General features: G+C 39.1%; 1 pseudogene; it reads right to left on the bottom strand.

Annotated features, from left to right (window-relative positions):
- Positions 1-22300: 22300 nt before the first annotated feature.
- LOC131905464 (U1 spliceosomal RNA) lies at positions 22301-22475 on the bottom strand (annotated as a pseudogene).
- Between the last annotated feature and the right edge of the window lie 3609 nt (positions 22476-26084).

The following is a 26084-nucleotide window of genomic DNA, read 5'->3' as shown; positions in this document are numbered from 1 at the left end:
TTAAAGCTTTGAAGGATCTAAAACAGTAAGTCAAAGTAGGAGATGAGGATAGATGTGATTAGGATCTGACTATGAAAGTGTACACATGCATCAATGTCAGAAGCCAGAGCTACTAAAAATAAACACAGACTATACGCTTTCATCCTTCCCTTCAAAGGTGTCAGAAATAGTATTGGACTTTAGGGTTACTTAAGCAGTTCAAAGGTAAGAAGAAGACCGGGGTCATGCTGATCTTAATTTAAATACTGAAATATGATCTTAATTGCACTGCTTGCCAGAGAAGCGGGTCATGTAGTTATGAGTCCAAAGAAGGCATGCTTGCTATCATCTTGCTCTCATCATTTGAACAATCACTGCATACCTTGTTTTGAACTTTTCCTGCTAAGAATATGGTAACTATGGCTGAGAACATCATTATCGGTATTAGTGCATTGTTGGTTCTAGTGAAAGAGTCCTGGTAGAGTAATCAATTAATAGTACCAACAGCCACCTGCATTTGAATGTGACTCCTTACGTGAACTCTGAGCTATTGTTTGACATAAGGAGGAAAAATTGCTGTGAATGCATTGTCACAGCCCTATAGTGAATGCCAGCAAGATTTCCTGCAGCTGGGACCTGATGGACAAGGGGAACTCATTCTTTACCCACTGGGAAGGTTACTCACTAGGCCCCTGATGAGCCACAAAAGGTAGCTGTATCATTTATTTTTGTCTTCCACATACAATTCAATCCTGTCAGACTTTGTCACAGGAAAAACAATTACATGTAAGTAGGGGCAATCTGGCAAATCTCTGGAATTTAGAGGGGAGCCTTCATACACTCTTCCCCCTTTTCATCTTCTTTCCACATAGTCTCATCTATGCATTAGCCACATGGACACACTTGTTCCATAGACAATAGTTCTATGGTTAAGTGGTTTGAGAAAATTCAGGGTAGCAAATACCATTCCTAGAAGTTTACAGTGCAACTCACCACATACACAGAGCTGAGAACAGTGGTGGAGGTACCATTTAACTCTGAGTACCCCAGAACATCCTAATCTTTTTACACATACATGCAATCCTATTGAATCATTTTTTTCAATCATTATTAATATCCTCCAGCACAAGGGGTTGGGGCAAGTCAATCTCCAAAGAGAAAATAGTGTAGAGACACAGATATGTGAAGTAATTTTAACAGAGGTATAGTCAGAAGCAAAAGAAAGAAGTATTAGAGAAATAAACCAATGTGTAAAAAAGGAGGATATGTAGTAATGCCTGTATCATTCTTTGGGATCAGCTCACAAATGCATGTAAAAACACCTGAAAACAAACAGTTAGAAAGCATGCAATCACCTAAGATCACAACTAAGCCTCATATGCCTCTCTTACATAGGAAACACGAACTTGGAGATGTGGGAGGTGGTGGTGGTGGATATGCCTAGAAGGGACTTCAGAGGCTAATATCTGAATTGAAGGCATTTGAACTTTGTTCCCTCAGAGCCCCAGCCTTTGTCATCTCATATATTAGTCAGGTTTCTCTACAGTACCCAATAACATCATGTGTTTGTGTGTGAGTGCGTGCATGTGTGTTTACATCTTTTTATAAGATTTATTGTGAGAATTGGTTTACTCATTTGTGGAAGCAGGTAATCCTCAGAATTATTTGCAAACTGGAAACCCAAGAGAAGGCAATGGTTCAACTGAGAAATTTAGTCTAAGTCCAAAGGCCTAAGAGCCAGGGTGGAAGGGAGGCCTCCTCTGGTGTAGATCTTGCATTCCATAGGAGTGTGAGCCAGGATCTCAGATGTCATAGAGTAAGAGAAGATGGATATTCCAGCTCAGGAAGGGAGACTGCCTTTCCTTGACTTTTTGGTTCTGTTTGGGTGCTCTGTAGGTTTTAGGGTACTCACCTATATCAGTGAGGACAGACCATCTTTACTTTCTCTCCTGAATCAAAAGCTAATTTCTTCTAGAAACATCTTCAAAAAGCATACTTAGAAATGAGTGCACATACTTTAGCCTAACAAAGTTCACACATGAGAGTAACCATTACAAGTATGTGTAACATTATATTTTTGGTTTTGTAGAGCACACTGTAGGAATGGAAGAGAATGCTTGTCACCAGGGATGGGGACATCAGTATCTCAAGCCCCTGTGATCCTTTTCTGACATGGCTACGTTATCTAGTGCTATTGGGAGAGGTTCCCTAGTTGATAGGAAGAAAGAGAAGCACTTCAAGCAAGTAAACAACCTGATTAGGCTGTCATAAGGACTCTTGTGTGCTTCCCCTGAGACACAAAAATAGAAGTTGCTTTTTTAGTCCAAACCCTAAAGATGGTCTGTAGTTTTCTTTTCCCTGATTGTTGATGCCAGCATTTCTGGTATTTACCATGTTATCACTCTTGGGGCACAGTTCAAATATCACTTTTCAAGGAAGTAATCCATAAATCTCTCAAACAAAGTCTTCTTCCCTAAATTTTCATGTGTGTTTTTCTCCTTAACACTAATTTTTATTTATACACATTTATTTATGTACCTCTATGATCTGTTTGTCATGCTGTTCCCACATCTGAAAGCCCTTCCTGTCACATCTCTGCACACACAAATCCCGGCCATCCTTGAAGGTCTACTTTGAATTCTACTTTTCACCAATCAGCACAGCTGAAAACACTTCTAGCCTCCCTTAGTTATCTATAAATGTGGTTTCAAACATTCCTAGGATAGCACTTGTCTCTCTGGCCCCACTCACATAGTTTCTATGGACCACCTATGGTAATGCATTGTGACTCTAGTTGAGGCCCCATTTTCTTGGTCTAGGGAGGTGTATGTTAAACTCTGGCTCAATGAGTACAGTCTAGAGAACTTTTGGGTTAGAAAGAGTTCATCTATTTGTCTCAGTAGTTGAAACTCTATGATACAGCATTTTAGAACTGTTAAGAGACACTGGTATGTTTTGTGGAAAGCACGGCCCATGGAAGAAGAAAAAAACCTCTACACATAGGGAAACACAAACAAGGGCAACCTGTTTCAATTGTTCAAAGTCTGTTCAATCTTTACCTATCCTTGGAGCTATGAGATAGATATAGATACTTCCAGTAATCACACCCCTGTTTTATTCGTGTTAAGTTGGGTTTATGTCACCACCAATACAATCTAATGAATATGAATTGGCCATTTTGAAAGTATTTGAAATGTCATATATTTCTTTAATTGATCACCAGGATACATAGAGCTAAAATTGCAATGAAGTATCCCAGATTTTAGCATAATGATTATTAATGTACTTATCTGGATTTTCTGCTAGAAGATGGTGGGACCTAGTGGAGGGCTTATGGACACTGGAATCAGACTTGGATTTGAGGCCAACTATAGATGTAATTCTGAGCGGTTTTATTAAATAAGAAACACAGAGCCAAATGCAGAGTTAAAAGCTCCAGAGGTCAGAGAGCAGTAGTCAAAAGCTGAGACCACCTTCTTACCACCCACTGCTGCTGCCTTCCTTCCCCTCAGAAAGAGACCTACTTCCTGTGTGTCTGTCTTTTGATTGACTTTCTGTTCTGCCTTCTCATTGGTTGTAAACCCAACCACATGACCTCTTCATCACTTCCTGTCTATACAGGCCTCCAGATCTTAATGGTTAGTATTGAGATTAAAGGTGTGTGTCTCCAAGCTGGCTATGTCCTTGAACACACAGACTCTGCCTGCCATGTGATCAGATTAAGGGTGTGTGCTACCACTGCCAGACTTCTGCTAAATGGCTTGCTATTAGCTCTGACCCCCAGGCACTTTTACTTATTAACATTACAAATAAAATCACATTTCAACACAAATAAAATATCACTATATTCAAATCCATTTTCTAAGGAAAAAATATGACTTTGATAAATTAACTGCACTTGAGTCTTAACTGTCAAGTGGAAATAGATAATAATACCCACCTTTCAGCATTTTTAATCATGTGGTGTAATTAATAATGTATTAAAGGAGCTGACACTGGCTCTGGCTCACCATAGGTCCTCAACATTCCACATGCCACTGATTCTGTTGAAAGTAATGGACATGATGATTTTATGTACCAATGAGAAAGGAAGAACTGATTGATATATAACATGCCACCAGTTCATGAGGCACTGTGACTTCAGAGCCACTGAACTGAAAAAGAAGTGTGCTTTACACTTTATGGAAGAGGATAGTGTTGGGCATGATAATATAGTGTAGTACAGTATAATGTGGCATTGGTGATACAATAGTGGAAAACTCTGAAGGTGCATAATAATTGACACATTTCAGATTTTCAAAGTGACACCAAATAATCTCTGATGAGTATTTATCACTTTCAAAGCCAGTCAGGCCCAGAAGTAAAGAAATGGAGAATACCGGCCTTCTATGTTCTTAGATACCATAGCTGTTGGATCTTCATGCTCTGCATACAATCCAAAACAAATTGTCTGCTTACAATTAAAATCCTGCTGAGTTTCCAAGATTGTAGGCCCCAGGGAACTATTTGAATCCCAGTCTTCTCCACAATGACGCAACTCTACTTGTAAGGGACAATTAAGGGGTTTCCTTGTAAGTCAGGCCAAACTTTCCCCCAAACACATAAAGGAAGTGTCTGAAAAAGATGTTTGAGGCTTGTTTTCATGCTGTACTTAAAAAGAACAGTTTCCAACAAAGTCTGAATTTCTTTTTTATCAAATTTGCTTAAGGCCCTTTGCAGCCTTTCAGCAGAACAGAGTTAGCTCTCCCTTAGGAAGCCTGATGTAGCAGTAACCAGTATCTGCATTAAGCAACCATTTATTGGGCTATTAAATCTGATCTCAACTAGGGTAATTTGCGGTTATTTTCTTTTCCAACATAAATTGCTGAATTTGAACTTCCCAAGGCTTCTCTTCCCCTAGAGATGGCTCAGCAGCATCCCTGAAAAGGCAAATGGGTTTGTGTCTTCTTGGACTACTCTTCCAAACAGAGGTTAGGATGATCCAGAAAAGAACATTTTCTCTGCCTCATTTGCTTCAGAAAGCTTACAAATGGTTTTAGACAAGGTTCAGTGCAAATGCTTTCATGTTGCAGGTGACAGAGAGAACTACAATTTTTTTTGTAGGCCATACATGGTCACGGAGTTGCAGAGATAAATGCTTTCTCTATGACCATGTACTCCCGGCCCCATGAAAGAAAGAGACCTATAAGTAAAGCCAGGCAATTTAGAGACCTCCCTAAACAAGGTCTGGCAGCTAAGAGGAGGAGAACATTGTTGGGTTCCAGCACAAAGCAGACTTCATTCACATATTTTTAAGTGAAGAAGGGACTAAGTAGAGAAAGTAGGCAGAGTTAGGGGACACACAATGGGTGTCAGGAACCCTGAGATCCTAACAAAGAGACGCCACTGTGCCCCCCCTAGAGTCACAAGGCATGGAAAGAAATAATGTATCCATTAAAGACTTTTCAGTAAGACCAGCACTGGATTACACCTCAAAGTAGGGCAGGGTGAGAAGGCATCATAGCAAGAAGGGAGTAGGGAAGGAACGTGTTAGCCCTTCTCTCTTATTTTACAGTTTTCCATTGTCACTTCCCATTGTCTAAAAGTCAGATGGGAGATAGAGAGTGGATCTGAGGAGGAAAGCACATAAAGCCTACTTAGCACGTCTAGCCTCTGTAAATTTTCAAGTACACACCTATATTTGCACAAACAGATCTACACCGTTCATTAATTGAGCAGATTTTTCCATGTGAATAATAGAAATTAAAGCTATTAGAGGCAATGCACTTGGCTTTGAAGGCAAAAGTGAAGAGACAGTTACTACTTTGAACAGCCCAGGCCTTGACTGGGGAGAAAAATGGAATAGACTGGATCTGTTGCCTTCCTGAGCACCAAGGAATCATTTATCGCTGTACCTCCACACTTTACTTATCTCCACATTTTAAAGAGAAGTCAAATTGCATCTACAGAGCATTCCTATAAGGGGCATTTACATTGGTAAATGGGCTCAAAAGAGGTCAGGTAGGTAGTAAGTGACAAAGTGGGAAGTGTTCCTGGTAGAAGATGCATGTGTCAAGTTAGCATCAGAACTTAGTGAGGCTCAGTGAGCTCGGAACTTAGAGCAAAGAGAAGAGAAACTGTTGGGAGATGACATCAGAATGGTGGTTGGGGCCAGATTGTTTTGGACCACTTAGCTAGAGTTTGATCCTAAGACTGGTGAAGAACTAAGCAAGCTTTATATAGATTTCTCCCAAATCTGATCGGTCACTGTTTATGTATATGTCTCTCAGTCATCCTGAGAACATATAGAATTGGTGATGTTCAAAATAAGTCCTAAGATCACAGGGTCAGCCAACTGATAGTAGTTGAGAATGACACTACAGTGAAAAGCATGGGGGGGGGGGGAGTTCAGAGACTAAGAAACAAGAAAAGGAACCAGAAACATTCTATCACACAGTTTCACTGACAAATGTTTAAGAAAATCAACTTCTAGCAGCAAAGATTTGTCTAGACTCACAGTTTCAGAGGTGCCTGTCCATGGTCTGCTGGTCACGTTGTTACAGGTCTGTGGTAAAGCGGAGCATTTTAGTAGCAGGAATCTGTGACAGAAAAGGCTATTCAACTAATTGGAGTTGGAAAGCAAAGGAAGAAAGAGACAAAAGCCAAGAATAAGATGTAACCCACTGGTTCATATTTCATATGTTTCCGTTCTTTTGGCTATTTGTCCCTGTGCTTTATCCAACCTTGGTCTCAACAATTCTCACTCATATAAACCCTCCTCATTCTCGCTAATTGGACTCCCAGAGATCCACCTGGGGCCTAGTCATGGATCTCTGCATCCAGATCCCTCAGTAGTTGGATGAGGTTTCTAGCACGACAATAGGGTGTTTGGCCATCCCATCACCAGAGTAGGTCAGTTCGGGCTGTCTCTCGACCATTGCCAGCAGTCTGTTGTGGGGGTATCTTTGTGGATTTCTGTGGGCCTCTCTAGCACTTTGCTTCTTCCTATTCTCATGTGGTTTTCATTTACCATGGTCTCCTATTCCTTGTTCTCCCTCTCTGTTGTTGATCCAGCTGGGATCTCCCGCTCCCCCAAGCTCTCTTTCCCTCGACCCTCACCCTTCACTACCCCCACTCATGTCCAGGCTGTTCATGTAGATCTCATTCCATTTCTCTGTCATTGGGCGATCCCCGTGTCTTTCTTGGGGTCCTGTTTTCCAGGTAGCCTCCCTGGTGATGTGAGTAGCAGTCCAATCATCCTTGTTCCACATCTAGTATCCTCCCATGAACCAATGGCTGAGGGGTCACCAACTGGATCAGGCCCTCTGAGTGGGTGAGACAGTTGATTGGCCTGATCTGTTTGGGAGGCATCCAGGCAGTGGGACCGGGTTCTGTGCTCATTGTATGAGTCGGCTGTTTGAAACCTGGGGCCTATGCAGAGTCGCTTGGCTCAGCCTGGGAGGAGGGGACTGGACCTACCTGGACTGAGTCTACCAGGTTGATCTCAGTCTGCGGGGAAGGCTTTGCCCTGGAGGAGATGGGAATGGGGGGCGGGCTGGGGGGGGGAGGGGAGGGGGGCGGGAGGGGGGAGAACAAGGGAATCCGTGGCTGATATGTAGAATTGAATTGTATTGCAAAATAAAAATTTTAAAAAAAAAAGATGTAACCCACAAAGGCACCCCTTGGTGAGCTACTTTATCCACGACTCCCCTTTTATATAGTTGCCTATTCATCCAAGAACTTGTCAGTGGATTAATCCATTGATAGCATAGTGTGCACACGATTTAATCACCTCTTCCTAGTACTGCCACCTGGGGACCAAGCCTTAAACACACGAATCTTTTGGGGTGAAACTTTATATCCAAGTGATAACATTTCATCCTAGTGCCTGAAAAGGCTATTTTTGTGTCATAATAAGAGTGGATTTGGTGTATATGATTGTACATGTCCATAACCCCAGCACTTACAAGAGACAATTCTACCATTTCTCAAAAATACTACTCCAAACTTTTCTCTGTAACATAAAGAAAACTAATAGCTGTGAATCTCAATGAGAACAAAGCCAAACAAAACAAAACCCCAAGCCACCAAGTCATTGCACTTCCAACGTGCAATGGCCCATGCCAGCATTCCCATTGCAAAAGTGATGGATAGAAGAGAAAGTAGGGATGGGACCAAAGTAAGCTCAAAACCTATCAAGGAAAACATCAGTTCATGTAGCTTCATGCCTGGCATCTAGAGCATATAATAAGCTAATAGTCCTACCCAACATGCTCTGGTAGTACATGTCTTTTCTAGCTTTAATCCATGTGGAAACTCTCTTGGGACAGCTCTTCTCTACCTAAAGCTTTTCTTGGTCAATGCTCTATATTCTTGGCATCTCTAACTTCCTGGGGTCTCCACTGAAACTTTGGCTCCATTTTCATAGATTCAAGTCACCATCTTAAGGATGTCTATGGAGAATTCAACTTTGCTACCAACTGCCTGGCCTCTGAGGGGTTTTTTTGTAATATGGATGGAAGCTTACATGACTCTTAAAGTTTTGCATTCTCTCTCTCTCTCTCTCTCTCTCTCTCTCTATATATATATATATATATATATATATATATATATATATATATATATATATATATAAAACTAATGCACACACAGAGTGGATAATGTTAAGGTCTTCTGCCAGCATGAGCAGTAACTAGGCTCATTGGGACCATGATTTTGATAGACTTTGATTGATGGGATGACTGAATGCTGGGAGACACTTCTTTATGTGGCCTTATGGGAGGAGAATGTGCCAGAGATCTCTTCTCAAAGTAACATCTATCAAATGAGTTTGTACATTAATATCCTTGACCTTGAGGTGCATAGAATCCAGCCAATGCCCAAGATGCACCCAACATATCTATCCTATTTCTATATATAAAATACTTTGTATCTTTTTTATGATGCTAATCTCTTCAACAACCACACATTAAAATCCCTTTATTCCAACTCAGTGCACTCCTTTTCTGGTAACATGACAAATTTTTAAGTCCTTTAGCTCTGTATCATGCTCCTGATTTTCACTATAAATCTTACTGAATATAGTCAGAAACACTCATGCCACATCTTGAATACTATGTTGGTTCAAAATGTCTTTCAGCAGATTAATTAGTTCATTACCTCTAAACTTAAACTCACAGAAAGTCTTAGGCATGGAAAAAATATAAATAAGTCTTTTGTCAGACTTTAACAGGAATGGCCTCTAGTCCAGTTCTCAACAGAATCCTTGTTCCCATATGAAACTTCATGAACACAAACTTTATTGCTGGGGTTCCTAGCAGAATTCTACTTTCCTGAGCTCCCATTAGAATTGCCCATTCAGCTCTACTTAGAAAATTCTACACTTCCTCTGGGTTACATCTACAATCTTTTTCATTCTGCTTATAAAACACTTTCACAAGCTTCTGAACACCATGAAGAGATAGAGTCACAGCAGTAACCCTGTTTCTGGGTGCCAATTTCCTGTATTCCCTCCTATCACTGGGACAAAATACATGAGAACATAAGTCAGGAAAGATCTATTTGTCCTTTTTGCTTCAGAGGTCTCAGCCTGTGGTCATTTGTATAGTTGTTTGTTTTTACTCTTTTTGGAGACCCAAATAACACATGGAAGCTTATTATTACTTATGAACGCCCGGTCTTAGCTTGACTTGTTTCTTGCCAGCTTTCCTTAAATCATCCCATCTACCTTTTGCCTCTGGGCTTTTCCTGTCCCTTTACTTCTGTAAACCTTACTCTTACTTGGCTGTGTAGCTGGGTGGCTGGCCCCTGGAGTCCTCCTTCTCTGGCTACTTCTTCTTTCCTCCAAGATTTCTCCTACATATTATTTCTGCCTGCCAGCCCTGTCTATCCTGTCTCCTGCCTCACTATTGGCTGTTTAGCTCTTTATTAGACTATCAGGTGTTTTAGACAGGCACAGTAACACAGCTTTACAGAATTAAAAAATGCAACATAAACAAAAGTAACACATCTTAAAATAATATTCTACAATACAACCGGTTCCATTGTCATGGGGTTATAGTGAGGTGAGTGTGTGTGGCAGAGGAGAGGCTTAATCTTCAGTCACCCAGTGAGCAAAGAGAGAAGTGTCCAGGTACAAAGTATAACCTTTAAAGCCATGATCCAGTGACCCATTTCTTCCAATTAAGCCCTGTCTCTTAATAGTGAAATTCATCTGTGAACTTATCACTGAACCACTGATGAAGTCACTCAGTATCTAGTTACTTCCCAACAGCATCACCAAATGAAAACTAGACCATGAACATCTCACCCCTTTGGCAGACACTTCATGTCTAAACAATAACAAAGATTAAACCAGAAGAACAGGAAGTATGAATAGGGAGGAGATATGGTGGGACATGTATTTTAATGTTCTCCATTCCATGCACACTGCCTTTCTGGTACATCTACAAATTTGCCACTACTAAAATATGTATTTCCCTTTCTCTTAAGCTTCTAATATTGGAATTTCTGGGCCCAGAGATGGGCATATGTTTAGCATTAGTAAAAATGTTCATTAAAACTTTGTGAGTTTGTCTGCACCAATTCCCCTGTTTAGAGTTCCTTCTTTCACCATATAGGTTTTTTTTAAAAGCATTGATTTCAGTTTTAGAAACTGCATATGAGGAGTTCTAGACAGAAAAAGATTAGAAGATGGTCAGTAGATAATAGCCAATGTCCAAAACAGCCCACTTGAAAAGAAAATAAGGCTTATTTTATTCACCATTTTGAAGGCTGAAAACAAAGTGACACAGTGAAGGCAGGGAAAGGGCTACCTCTTGATTACTTGTTCATGGAGGATAATATGGTGAAGGTAAATGTAGGGATAAGCAGATTACAGATTCCTTGATATAGGAAGCAAAGAGAAGGTGGTGACCATGATGGCTTCTTGTATAAATTGCTCTGCAAAGACCATGAAGTGTTAGAAACAGAGCCACCTTCTGTGTACATGCCCCCCAGTGACCCAAGGCTCTACCTCTTAATGTTTCATCCACTCCTGATAGTGCCACCCTGAGGACCAAGCTCCAACAGCATCAGCATTTAGGGTATCTCCCAGGTAAACCATATCCAAACCATAGCAAAAGTCACACTGATAGTTATCCCCATATTATTTATTCTAGGGAATATTTTTATTTTCTATGGAAGTATAAAGAGCAGGGTTCAGAATGAAGAACAAGGCCAAAGCAATTCAAGAAATACAAAATTTAACATATAAGCAAAGAATTAGAGGCAAGTTAATTTAATTCACAATATTTAGCTTTCATCATAGATGCTTCTTGCTTACCTTAAGGCCACAAGTCAGAGTGGCTGTTGCCTAACCAAAATATCTTCTTCATTTCCATTAACAGTCATTAACACCTAAAGAGAATTTGTTTCATGGAATTATCTACCAGGCCATCTACAGACTGGTGACTGAAGTGGAAACTGGTCATATACCGTTTATAAAGAGCTTTTGTGACAGATATCACAAACTTCCAAAATATGCAGATGATATTTCCGAGTCCTTTATGTATATCAAGACACTTGAATCTTGTTAAACCCTGTTATGCAGATGTTCTTCTTCTTCTTCTAAGTCTAATGATGTTAAAAAGTGACCCAACTCAAGCTGATATGTATGGCACACACTTGTACAGGTAGCAGTTTTCAGAAGAAGAAATTCAACCAAATAGAGAGGCAGCCTGAGTCCAGAGTTGGCATATTTAACACCACCCTTACATAGCCTTTCCATTTATATACATAGATATGTGGCATAACAACTATATCCAAAGATAGTTATTACCATATTACTTATCCTAGGGAATATTTTCTACTCTATGAAAGTATAATTTACCTGCACTAGTATGTTCAAATCTTAAGAATTTACCTCAATAAATATTTTGTATGAATATAGCGATGTAACCACCACCCAGATCAAGTTATTGGTTCTTTTATTACTCTATTAGAATACAATGTGGCTCTTCCTTCTCAGTGACAATCTATAGACAATATCTAACTTCCATCAGCATAGGCTAGTTTCACCTACCCAATAATTTCATATAGGCAGAAACACATAAGAAGCATTCTTTTGTAATTACTTCTTTCATTAAACTATAAGCTCATGTGTGCTGAATAGTCTCATGTCAACTTGTCACAAGCTTAAGTCATCTGAGAGGAGGGAGCCTCAATTTAGAAAATGCCTCCATAAGATCAGGCTACAGACAAGCCTGTAGGGCATTTTCTTAATTAAGGATTAATGAGGGAAGGGCTAGTCCACTGTGGGTGGTGCCATTCCTGGGCTGGTGGTTCTGGGTTCTATAAGAAAACAGGTTGAGCAAGCCATGAGGAGCAAGCAAGTAAGTAGCACCACTTCATGGCCCCTGGTGGCTCCAGCTTCCAGGTTCCTGCCCTGTTTGAGTTCCTGTCCTGACTTTCTTCAGTGATGACCAGCACTGTGGAAGTGTAACCCAAACAAACTCTTTCCTCTCCAAGTTGCTTTGGTCATGGTGTTCATTGCAGCAATAAAAACTCTAAGACACACACACACACACACACACACACACACACACAAACCACAAACACACATATATTGTTCTTTTTCTATTCTAGTGTTTAGAAAAACATCTAAATAATTTGCTTATCTGGCCTCCATTTAAAGGACACTTGAAGTATTTCCAATTTGGGGCCACTATAGGTTAAGTGGCTAGATATTTCTGTTCATGTCTTTAGGGGTTATACACTTGGATTTACATTTCTATGTGACACTTTTAATTGATACTGAAAAGCAGATTGCCAGAGTGATTGAGGCAGCTTAGAATGATACCATTAATGTGAGAGTTTCACACATGCAGTTATTCTACACCCTTGATGATACCTGACATTGTCAATCACGTTGATAATACCCATCCTGGTTGATTTGGAGTGGTAGTTAACTGTGGGTTAATTCTGAATTTCTACCATAGCAAATGCACTATGAAACTGAGCACATTTCCATGTATTGGAAAAATTTTTAATAGGCTCTTGTAAATAGTATCTTTTCAGGAATTATTCCTTTGTAAAAGTAGATATTTCTTATTGATTTTTAATGCATTCTGTATACGAGCTTTCTAATACACACATATGTATATATATATATGTACATATATATATATACACATATATATATAATAAATGATGGCTTCCAGTCTGTGGGTTGTCAGTTTACTTTTGAGTGAAATTACTGACATTTGCAGACCTTATCTTATTGAAAAACAACAACAACAAAAGCCCAAACCCCTGCATTACATTCTTTTTGTGTCATATTTTTAATACCTTACTTTATATCAAAGTCATAAAAAATAATCTCAAATGATTTCTTGCAGATATTTGAATGTTTTAGACACTGTGTTTAGATTTTTAACCTACTTCAAGTTAACTTGTGTATGGTGTAATTGATATTTCTTTTGTCTATAACAAGTCAATTTTCTATGCAATACTTACTAAATACCTTATCCTTTAAAAATGTATTCCCTGTGCACCATTTAGTCTCCTGCCTTCTTTCTATTGAATATCAGTGCTACAAAGTGGCTCTGCATATGGTGACCTAGTTCTGTAATCTATAGTTTGTTAATGGCTTCATTTTTTCAGCTTCACCCAAATGCCATACTGTTCAAACTATCACAACTCCAGCTAAAGAGGTGGCCTGTGGTTAAGAGTACTAGTTGCTCTTGCAGAGGGTCAGATGTTAGCATCCATGTAGGACAGCTGACAGTGCTCTGTAACACCAGCTCCAGGGCAACCAACAGCCTCTTCTGGCTTCCTTGGTCACTTACATTCAGATGTACATACCCTCCACACAGATACACACATATACACAATATTTACACAAAATACACACATATACACATACTTAAAAATAATAAAAATAAATTTGAAATCAGTATAACTTTATAATGTTTTAACATCTGAAAAAGCCATCTAGCTTTGTTCCCAAGGATTTTTTTAATATATGCATTTTATGTCCAATAATATAAATAGCTAAATAAGTTAAAGTATATTAAAAACAATGTGTCTATAAAAATAAAGTTTATAAAATTTTGAGTCATGTAAAAAGTATTCTGTCATCCTTGAGGATCACAGTGGAACTCTGGGTAGCTTTTCCATTCATTACATTTGCTCGCACCTTAACAATTCTGAGGTGCATGAAATAAATTTCTTACATGCCATCTCCTCTTTGTTGTTAGTTGTTTTTATTCTTTTGTGAGGGGCCTGCCACCCATCTCCCAAATAAATCACACATGGAGGCTTATTATTACTTATGATGCCTGGCTTTAGCTTGGCTTAGTTCTAGCCAGCTTTTCTTAACTTAAAGTGATCCCATCTACCTTTTTGCCTCTGGGCTTTTCCTATTCTCTTAATTCTACAAATCTTACTCTTACTCCATGGCTTGCTGTGTAGCTGGGTGGCTGACCTTTGGAGTCATCCTCCTTCTCTGACTCCTTCCTCCCTTTTCCCAGATTTCTCCCTCTATATATTCTCTCTGCCTGCCAGCCCCACCTATCCTTTCTCCTGCCTTATTATTGGCCAGTTCTTTATTAGACTATCAGGTGTTTTACATAGGCACAGTAACACAGCTTTACAGAGTTAAACAAATAAAACATAAACAAAAGTAACACACCTTAAAATTATATTCTACAATACCTCTTTGAATTATTTGTTGTGGGATTTGGATTAACCTGGCAATTATTTATTTTTCTAAATTATAATTTTTCTGCATTTTTAAGAAATTTGCTGAACTTTACATGAATCTTATGAGTATACAAGTATAAATATATATATATATATATATATATATATATATATATATATACACATGTATAAATGGACATGTGTGTGTGATATTTTTCTTCCAATTTTTACCTGACATGCTAGAGAGAGAGCAAATGTTTTAGTGATTTAACTTAACAATTATTGATTAATAATCATTGAGCATCTACTTTGGACCAGGTACAATTTGGTTAGAAATTGGCCACAAATATGTGTGCTAGATGCTGTAGGTTACATTGCCCTGAGATGCTAGTGAAACTCTTTCTCACCTAGGATTCTTTGTCCCTCATTTCTATGAACACAAATCACCATAGAAATGGAAGGCAATATAAACAAATTTTAGCGCAGTGTGTGGTTTGAACCTGAGTCACAGAAAAATGGCAGGTTTGAAATGTTAACTCCTAGGAAGAAATCTAAAGACAGAGATCCTTTCATTTCTGTAAAGTTATCAAACACACAGAGAGAGAGAGAGAGAGAGAGAGAGAGAGAGAGAGAGAGAGAGAGAGAGAGAGAGACAAAGACAGAAACAGAGAAAGAGAGAGGGAGAGAGTGGGAGGAGAGATGTGAGAGAGAGAGGCTGAATTTGGTGTGTTCCCATCATTGAGAACTTCTTGGAGGTGACCTTGAGAGAGCAGCTTCCCATTTCACTTTATTGCTCTTCCTGTCATTGTGACCCCAATGGCAGAGGAAAGCATGGTGCTTTTTATCTGTTAGCTTTTCAGAAGCCAAGGGAAGATAACGGAAATTCTGTAGACACATGAATGGCTGTGGTAACAAGCAGTCAGTGGTCATCAGGTGTCTTGGGAGCCTCAAACCCCAAGGAGCTTCCAAGCTATAATTCATTGACCTCAGGACTCAGTCTCTTGATTTCAAAAGTGGCTACTCTGATAGGCACATGATGACATCTAAAAAATGTAAGGTTTAGACTCAGAATGCTTGTGTCCTGGTTCAGGCTCCTACCCATGTGCAGGTTGGATGTTCTGCGTTTGTTAGTTACAGCTTCATAGTTTACACATCTCCAAAGCTGGTCATATTACCCATAGGACAGAGCTATGGACTGGCTCTGCTGCCTTTTGTGTTTTTTAAGTTTCTAGTCTCTAAGAAGAGAGTCCATATGCTTTGACATCATCATCAGAAGCCTACTTTCATTCCTTCCTATCCTCTATCCTGTGTCCTGACCATTGCTAAGAGCTGGTGTGTTTCCCTCCAGGTGGCTTGGCTCACAGTGTTCAAGTCTTTGCACAAGTAATTCTTTCTTTAGCAAAACTTTTCTCCATTAGCTCACCAGGACATGGCCTACTTGAAAATTAAAAAAAAAAAAACAGAGGGGATCTTTTCGAATGATTTCTTAAATGGAGCATTGATGTTGAAGTACCAATCAGGAATGTTCACATGCCCAACACTTGGCTGTTCAAATGCAGTCTTCTACTAATTCTGCTTTGGAGTTGGCACGACTTGCATTCCTTGTAGCTTCTCAACTTAGGTGAATAGTGTAGCAGTTCAGTTGTCTCATACTGTGGTCAAATGTCCCATTAAACAACACAATGGATAGTGTAGGCTGTATAGGAAGTTTTCAGTGATCCTGGGTTGGAGCAGGAAGTCTCTTACATCTTAGAGAAATTGTCACATTACTACTCAAATAAAATAGTGCTTTCCTCTTGATTCTTCTGAAAGACTGAGCTGAGATGTCAAATGAGGATTTCTTTATCTCTATTATTCATAACTTATATGATCTAAGAATCCCAAATATAAAATATTTCATATTTTCATGATAATAAAGATTGATAATTAAGCGTCTCTCTCTGCCTCCTTAAGTGGCTTTTGCTTAGAATTTATGTACTGACATACAGCAGAATTTTCTGGATAGTATGCTTTACAAAGGAGAGAAGAAGCTGCAGTTGTCTACAGAGGCATTGGTACTCACATCCCCCCACTCTCCATTAAGGACACCATGAAGCCGTGAGCCCAGGTATCTGAGTCAAAGCACACGGAGCATAACTGTAGGATTACAGCAGCCAGTAGAATTCTAGAATGATCTCATGGACTCAGAGAACAGCTGGAATCTAAGGAAAAAGACCACTTGGCTTATTTGCCCATTTCCCACACCACATATCCTTCAGAGAAGTAGAGAAAGCACCACTTAGGAAATGCTGTCAGATTCATTTTGCAGTTTGTCAGGATGGTAACTTGTATCCCTAATCCTTTTAGCATAATGGTACTGGATTTATCTGTTCAAATGAATGCTTAGTAATTACTGCATTCTATTAGTGGTGTATTTCATATATAAAATGTGAGTCATATAGCATAATGGTAGAAGATTTAAACTAAGACAGAAAATGTGGAACACAATCCCAGATATGCTGTTTATCACCCATGTGACCTTGGAAGAGTTACAACAGCTCAATTGTCTCAAGTTTTCTTACTGTGAAAGGATGGGACCTGTACAGTGGGAGCAAGGCCTGTCCCTGACTCCTTTGTCTGCTTTTGAGATTCTTTGTCCTCCTATTGGGTTGCCTTGTTTGGCCTTAATATGAGGAGAGGTGCCTAGTCTTGTTGCAACTTGATATGCCATGTTTGGTTGATATCCCTGGGAGGCCTGCCCTTTTCTGAAGGGAAAGGAGCAGGAGTAGATGGGGGAGGGGAACTAGGAAAGGAGAAGGAGGGGGAAACTGCTAGCAAGATTTAATATATGAGAGAAGAATAAATAAATGAATTCATAAATACACACACACACACACACACACACACACACACACAGAGAGAGAGAGAGAGAGAGAGAGAGAGAGAGAGAGAGAGAGAGAGAGAGAGAGAGAGAGGAAATAACCTGAACACCTTCCACATGGGAATGCTGTGATGATTCATGGAATAGTCCCTATAAGACACTTTAAAAAGTGCTTGGTACCTAGATTTCTTAATGCATGTTAGCTACTTATTATTCTATCTTGTGAACTTCTTGAGGATAGAAACCATGGATTCATTCATTCAACAAGAAATTTTCATCCACATGTACTGTACCTGTAAATGGAGTTACAGAGATAGTTAATGTCCCAGTGACTAGGGAAAAAAAAGTCTTTTATAGACAGACAGGTACATTTCTACTTATACTGAGATGAGAATTGTATGAAGTATATTGAAGATAGGGAGGCCTGAGTTATCATGACTAATTCTACCCAAGAGGCATATGCCAAAATGATAAGGCCAAGATAATGTTTTAGGGGAAGTTCATATATTCTCTATGCTAAACACATATATTGAATAACATGCATACTCACATAATATTCATATACATGGAAAATACTTATGTACAAACATGAATTAAACGTTATATAAATATAATATATTATATATATTGTTAAAATGCTTTTGGAAGAAAAGATTTTAAGGCTCCCATTATGATTGCAAAACTGTTGTCAGCCTTATTTGACATACGTCTTGCATGCTGTTTCATCCATTGAGTTTCAGTCTTTGGACTATTTTTTTTGTTGGTTTTTTTTTAATGAATCCATTGTGATAATCTCTAGTTTCAACAAATAAATGTAATTCCTTTAATTTCTAATTTTTGGATATATTTCTACTATTTTATTTTGTAACATTTATTTTGTAGCATTTTTCTCCTTGCCAATAAATAACATTTGATATTTTTAAAGCAAGTATCCAAAAGTAACAACTGCTCTAATTATTTTGTTAGTCTTTGACTATATTTATATGTGGTGATATATTGTGTACCCTAATAAAACTTGCCTGAAGATCAGAGGACAGAGTCAGCCACTAGATTAGACATAGAGGCCAGACAGTAGTGGCACGTACCCTTAATCCTATCACTCAGGAAGCAGAGATTCTTCTAGATCTCTATGAGTTCAAGGTCACACTGGAAACAGAGCCAGGCAGTGATGGCACACACCTTTAATCCCAGTACTGGGAAGCACACAGGCCTTTTATCCCTGGAAGTGATGGCAGGGCAGAGAAAGGTATATAAGGCATGAGGAAACAAGACCTTAGGCAGTTCAGCTGAGACCCTTTCTGGTGAGGACTCAGAGGCGTTCAGTCTGAGGATTCATGGAAACAGGATCGAATTAGAGTTGGCAAGGTGAGGTTGACTGTGGCTTGCTCTGCTTCTCTGATCATTCAGCTTTCACCCCAATATCTGGCTCCAGGTTTTTTATTATAAGACCATCTAAGACTCGTGTTACATATATACATACATACACACACACACACACACACACACACACACACACACACACACACATATATATATATATATACATATATATATATATATATATTACTCTTTGTTATGGGCTGAACTGTGCCTCTCAGTTCCCAAATTCATATGCTGAAACCATAACCTTCATTATGTGACTAACTTTGGAGATAGGACCTTTAAAAGTATAATTAAGTTAAAATGAGACCATTAGAATGACTTCTAGCCCAATCTGAGTATGTTCTTATGGAAAGAAAAAATTGGGGTACTCAAACACACACCTGGAAATGTGTGCACCAGGGAAACACAATGTGAGGACACGACGAGATGACAGTGATCATAGATGGAAAAGGGAGACCAGGTGACTACTCATTTGATTGTGTATTCACGGCCACCTTGAACTTAGACTTGCAGTTTTCAGACTGAGAAATTGTCTTCTGGGTGCTTGAGTCAGCTGGTGTCTATGTGTGGTTATGACAATCCTAACAAGTGAGTACAATCTTAAATGATAACACTAAATGCGTTCATCTTTAGTCAAAGCTTTTCCATTTTAGCATTTGGGAAGGTGCTGCTGGTCTTTTGGTAAAGATGACTGTTCTTAAGTTACCTGCTATTAGCCTCAGGGTTGTTCTATGGTAGGTGATCTGTCCTTTTTCTCTAGAAGGTCTGAAGATATTCTTTGTAGCCATGATGTTACACACATCTTACTGAAGCGCGATGCTATTTTTGTCATTTTGCCTTCTGACACCAATCTATTGTCTTTAGCATTGAAACATCTCAAGCATAATGTTTAGAAATACTGATCTTCTCCCCTTCTTTAGAAACGAGCCATTAAGCAGATAGTTTGGCTGGAGTCCTGGTTGTGCAGCTGTTCCTCCTTCTTGAGCTTTTTAGAAACCACAATCTTAGGCAACAGGTGGTAGGACATCAAGCTTCCATTCGTGGATAGGAGAGTTCTACCCCAGACTGTCAGTTCCAACACATGAGAGTCAAGCCTATCCCCTACTATGTGTGGCTTCCAATTGCCCATCTGTAAACTGCCTAGGTGAGTCTGGTAGGCCATACCTTTAGCCTCTTATTATTCCTGTGTGTCATGTTTTATTTCTGGATTATAGAAATGGTTATCTTTCTTTTGTAAACCTTTTTTTTTTAGAACTTTTGAAATAATTTTGCACTTATGGAAGAGTTTCAGAGATAGTTCAAAAAGTTCCATAATTTTTATCCAACTTTCTCTAATGTTTCCATGTTATATAACACAAACATCTTTGTATTTATTTTTCTTTTGTAGTTCATGTTTTACTACTATGTGCTTGGCACAAAAGGGTAGTGGGAGTATAAACTTACCAAGCCATCTTCTATCCCAGAATCCTTCCATTGGCCAACCACTTAATTATCCATCCATTCATGCAATGAATATTTACTAAGTCCTTATTATTTTCTAAACATTCTTCTAGGTCCAACAGATGTAGCAGTGATTAAAACAGTCAAAATTATCTGCCCTTGAATTGCTAAAATGTTAGTTTCAGGGCAAGAAAGATGGCTCAGTAGTTAAGAGCACTTGATGCTCTTTAAGAGGAGCCTAGTTTGGTTCACAACATCTACATGACAGCTAACAACCCTCTGTAACTCCAATTCCAGGGAAATCCATGTCCTCTTGTATGCAGGTAAAACATTAATAGATATAAAATTAAAAAAAAATAAATCTTTAAACATATATGTTAGGTTCAGAGACAAAGTTGAGAATAGAAAAATAGTAATCTATACATTGTTACATATAGTAATAGTGCTAGGTAGGAAATATAAAAGGAGGAGAAGTATTTGGGCCTCTGAAAAAATGTCAGCATTAAGTATGGTGGCTAGGGTGACTTTATTGGGAATAACTGAGTGAAAGCACAAAATGTTACGATCTTCAGTCATACTCAGGGGAATCACTGTCCTCAAAAATAACCTCGAGAATTGAGTATCAGAACCATGAACCACTAAGGTGCAGAAGCACAACGTAAGTTGTTCTGCACATAGCCAGTAAATGGAAAAACTGTGATTTGGACCTAGGTCTTCTTGACCTCAGAGCTTGTGTTTTTATCTGTGTGATTAAATACAGATCTACAAAGAAATGCACACAATAATTTCAAGGGATGCATTCTGGCCCTTTTGTTCATATAACTTCATGATTAGCCATGGTGTTCTCATAAACCTTTCAAGAAAACCCTTGAAATCTATTTCCAGAGTACTAGAGGTTTTTCAGCAAGATGTTTTCACGGAACTAGCTGAGTTTCATAAACTATGACTTTGACCTTGCTAACCAGTGGTGCAGGAAGTTGGGAGGTCATAGCCAACCTGGGAGGCGGCCAAAGCCTCTGTGTACCTGTCAGGTCCCACATAGAGAAGCTAAGACTTCTTTGTAAGTGTGTTTGTTCTTATTTTGCTACCTTGAAATACTCATAGCATCTGTCCTCACCAAAATATATCAAAGAAAAAGATCCCTTATAAGTCAATCCTTCTCAGACTCAGGGGCAGACAACCAGTTTATATTATCGAAAGCTTGGATTACAAGAGAATCTTAAAGGACAGCGGGCATAATTTGCTCTTGGAAAGGAATGCAGCAATAAGAGCTCATGCCAAGAAGAGGTTTCACAGGGTCATTTTAGTGTTTGATTCTTTTGAAGAGTTTAAACATAAATCTTGAACCTGGCCTTTGGTACTTGTAGTTAAATCTTGAATGAAAGAGGCAAATGCAGAGTCGACACTTATCCTGGGCCATTTCCCTCTCCCTGACAAATTCCAAGCTACCCTTACAAATGTTTATTCAGTTTTTATTGTCACGGTTGCGCTTACTCTTTGCTCTTTACTCTTCCCTCTCATCGCTCATGTGTTGCTCTGAACTTTGTACACAGGATCTGATTTCCACGGAATCTTCCACCAGGATGGTTTTGATATGGTGAGTTTGTTGTCTAACAAGGATCTTTCTCTCATCTTTGCATTTCAAGAGGAGATGTTCTTGTTGAAGACACTGTTCACGGCTCTCCACTGTGTACATTTTCCTGAAATTTTTAGTTAATACTAATTCTTTATGTTTCAGTGTTTCCATAAGGAAGAGAATAAGAAAGAAGAAAAGATGAGGAGAAATAAGGAGGAGGAGAAGAAAGAAGAAGAGGAGGACAAGGAGGAAGTAAAGAAAGGAAAATGGGGCTAATGCAAAGATTAAGTGTTACTTACCATGGCTTTCCCATAGTAATCTCAAATGGGTGACTTTTTTTTTTTAATCTCTCAGGCTAAGCAGTGAGGGTTTTTTTTGTTTGTTTGTTTGTTTGTTTGTTTTATGGGAAGGATCTTAAACACAACCCCCACCCCCACCCTACTGCCACAGATTCTGCAGCCAATTTTCCACATTTGGGGAAAGCACAGGGGTCAGCACATCCAGAATGTGATGGATGAGCCTTGCCTTCGGAAAACCACCTTTGTGAGCATGGTATCTCCCCTGCAAGGTAAATTTAGTAGTGAGTTTTGCACATGGAGATGTTCAGCAATTCCTTGTTTAATAAAGGTAACAGATAACTATTATTAGCAATGGGCACATTGATGGTTAGTATGACATAAGTAATCCTAAAAGCATGGTCTTCTGATGAAATGGTCCTTTGCACAATTGTCTGGAACTGCCTCTCCTGATGTTTTTTTCGTTTCCAAATGTAACATTAATCCTTAAGGTACAGATCAGATTTAGTTGAACTTTTTAGAAGTCATTTGAAATGGGCTCTTCACTCTTGAGACAGTGTTTCCTCAGTGGTAGAGCAATAGGCATAAACTCTGGCATCAATCCTTCCAGCCACTGCCAATGCTGGAAGCCTGTTTTAGAAAGTGAGTTATGTTTTCCTCAATACATTTTAAAATGCAGACAAAACCTCCCTCATAAGATTTTATGAGAATTTAAAGAGATAATATATGTAGGACATCAGCACAAACACTAACACAGAATAAATGCAAAATAAAAAAATGTAATTATAATGGCTAATGACAGTTGTATAGTCTGTATAGGCAGTGTCAGAGTTGAACTATTCTCAGTGGTCCTTTCATAGTCTCTGTGTCTAAATCATGTAAGCTGCTCAGGCTTCTTGTTCCTCTTACGCTATCTGACCTCTGATGACCTTCATCAATATAATAATACATTATTATTATATGGTTCCTTCCCTTTCCAATCACATGAGGGCACCCAGGTTTTAGTGGTGGCCCTTAATCGCTTCTGAAGAGAATGTCTTCTAGAATAACAAACCTAAGTGTAGGCCCTTAAAGAAAGCACACAATGCCACTTGTGTATTAATGGTTTAATTATAAAAATGATCATGGATTTACAAAAAGTTTTAACAGCTAACAAGTAGTGCTTGTGTCTGTCACTGTACTTTTCTATCGCTGTGGTAAGATACCATGACCAAGGCAACTTACAGAAGAGTTTATTAGGGTCTTATGGTTTCAGAGGGTTAGAATCCATGATCATCATAGTGAGGAGCATGACAGCAGGCTGGCATGATACTGGAGCAGCAGCTAAGAACTCACACCTGGATCCACTCCAAGTAGAGAGTACCTGGAAATGGGATGAGTCATTTAAAATCTTTTTGAAATTTTAAAACCCTGAAAAGGCCACACCTCCTAATTCTTTCCAAACAGTTTCACCAACTGGGGACCAAGTATTCAAACCAATATATTCTGCTTCCTGGCTCCTATAGGCTTATGGCCCTATCATAATGCAAAATGCATTTAGCCCAACTTCAAAATTCCACATATTCTTTGAGTCTCAACGCTTGCTTCAAAGTTCAAAGTCTTATGAGCCTCAAAGCAATCTCTTAATTGAAAACACCTGTAAAACCAAAACACAAATTACATATTTCCAATATACAATGTCAAAGAATATATATTACCATTCCAAAAAGGAGGAATTGGGGCATAGTGAGGAAATACTCTATCAAAGCAAGAATGAAACCCAGCAAGGCAAACTCTAAATCCTTAGACTCCCTATCTGATGTTGGAGGGCTTAGATGGCTCTGCACTTCTGGCTTGGTGACTACAACGTAATTTTGTCTCTTGGATTGGTCCCACTTGTAAAACTATTCCATGGCTCTGGCATATCCAACATCCCATCGCCTTCAATGCAATCCAGGTTTCACTTTCACAGCTTCACACAATGACCTTTCAGGACTTCCTACCCTCTCAGAATCATCATGCAGGCTTGCCCTGCCACACATTGATTGTGCTTTAAATCTAGAACCACATGGATGATGTTGCTAAATTTGGCTGCCCACTTGGAATAGAGTCTGGCCCCTTCAAATCACATTTATAGCCTGCCACTAGTAACACACCTCCACCAACAAGGCTATATCTCCCAATTTTTCCTAAACATTCCCACCAACATATGAGCCTATGAGAGCCATTCTTATTCGAACCACTTATCCCTTGAACATGTTTTTCCTGCTCCAGCATCACAGGTGCATTTAATGGTTGTGTATTCTTCACTTCTTTTGATGTGGAGCACCTTCTACATCATCTTTTTTACTTTATGTTTGACTTAAGACCTTGGTACTTTTTAGGAAAACTGGCCAAATACTCTGTAGTACATTCATCAATTAGTTTGACTTTCCTCATATCTTCCTGGTTGTTCATTTTTTGCAGGCCATGCCACAAGAAGGGTGCTGGGTGCTTTCCAGTTCACTGCATCAAGAGGCACATGAAACCTACTTGTCCCATTACTGGAGATGTTACTTCTGATTCCTTCTAGTCTTTGGAATAACTTAATATTTCCACTACTCCGTGGCTAATGCTATCCTAGACTTGGCCCCTGGAGCCCTTTCAAGCTGACTCCTGAATCTTTAAAGAGTATCTTTACATCATTTGCTTATGTTTTATTCTGAATGCTGTTATAAAGCAAGAAAATAGATCCCCTCCAACCCATCACAGTAGCTCTGTTGGTGATCTTACTGCCCTCACAATGGCTGTGGCTTAGCTGTGCCTGTATGGAGGTGTTTTTCAGATGATGTTTGCATGTGCATTTGACTTCTCAATGACTACTTTATTATCTGGCATTGCTGGCTCCCCATCGGTAGCTTCTTTGAAATATTTTCTAAGGATCCAACAGAACAATTCATTATGGCCACTTGAGTTCTAAAACACACTTCCTACATTGTTCTTGTGCTGGATTCTATTTAATTAACTTTTGATTTTGCATTGCAAGACCCTGATATACATTAGAGGGTCACTACCCAGCCATTTTTCTTTTAAAGTAACTAGACTGGTTATTTTTTCAAAGTTCCATCAGGTTAAAACAGTTAGCAATTTTTCTCCTTGCAGTGTCCCTTCAGCCCGGAGCAGACAGATAATAGATCAGCATAGGTTCAACTGCATTACAACATTAGTCATCAATTAGGTTTAAACCAGCGCTGTAATATATCATTTATCTTGCCTGCCACAGCTCTTTTGAACATTTAATTTTTTAAGGCCTCTTAGGGTTTTTTTCCCCTTCTCTTCTGAACTGGCCTCCTGCCTTTCTCCTTTGTCTCCGGCACAGACATCTCCTTAAGGAACAATAAAAATTAGATTTGTTTGACCTGCTCTCAGGGTTCATTTCAGAGAGATGGATTTTAATAGCTTTGACTGGTTGGGCAGACAGCTTTTATGCAATATTCCAGACATTTACTCACTGTCTTTTGCTGTGCCCTAAGCAGGTGTGTGTGGAAGAAGGTGTTTCTGTGTGCCATTGAAGAGCTCCTTGCCATTCCCTTCACATCAGATAATAGTCAGAGAAATTGCTTGCCCACACACGGTGGGCATCTCATTAGGAGATATAGTCATTGGCTAGCCTTCCCCCATCTAATAGACTCTTTTAATCTCTTCCATCCTACATTTATTACATTGTTAATTTAAAGGGATATCTTTGCTCAATAAGGTCTTTCTAAGATGGCCTGAGTTGTAATGGGGTCTCTCCTTTTACATTACCTTCTTCATGAATATTCTGCTTCAGGCTCAAGATGTTTTCTCATTTCAAGATAGACTGAGGTCATGATGAGAGCATGTGTTTGTAACCACACTACCCAGAATTTGAATTCTGATGCAGCCATTT

Source organism: Peromyscus eremicus, chromosome 2 (genome assembly GCF_949786415.1).
Source record: "Peromyscus eremicus chromosome 2, PerEre_H2_v1, whole genome shotgun sequence".
NCBI classification, from domain to species: domain Eukaryota; kingdom Metazoa; phylum Chordata; class Mammalia; order Rodentia; family Cricetidae; genus Peromyscus; species Peromyscus eremicus.
Note: the sequence above shows the minus strand (reverse complement) of the source record. Positions and strands in the feature narration are given on the sequence as shown.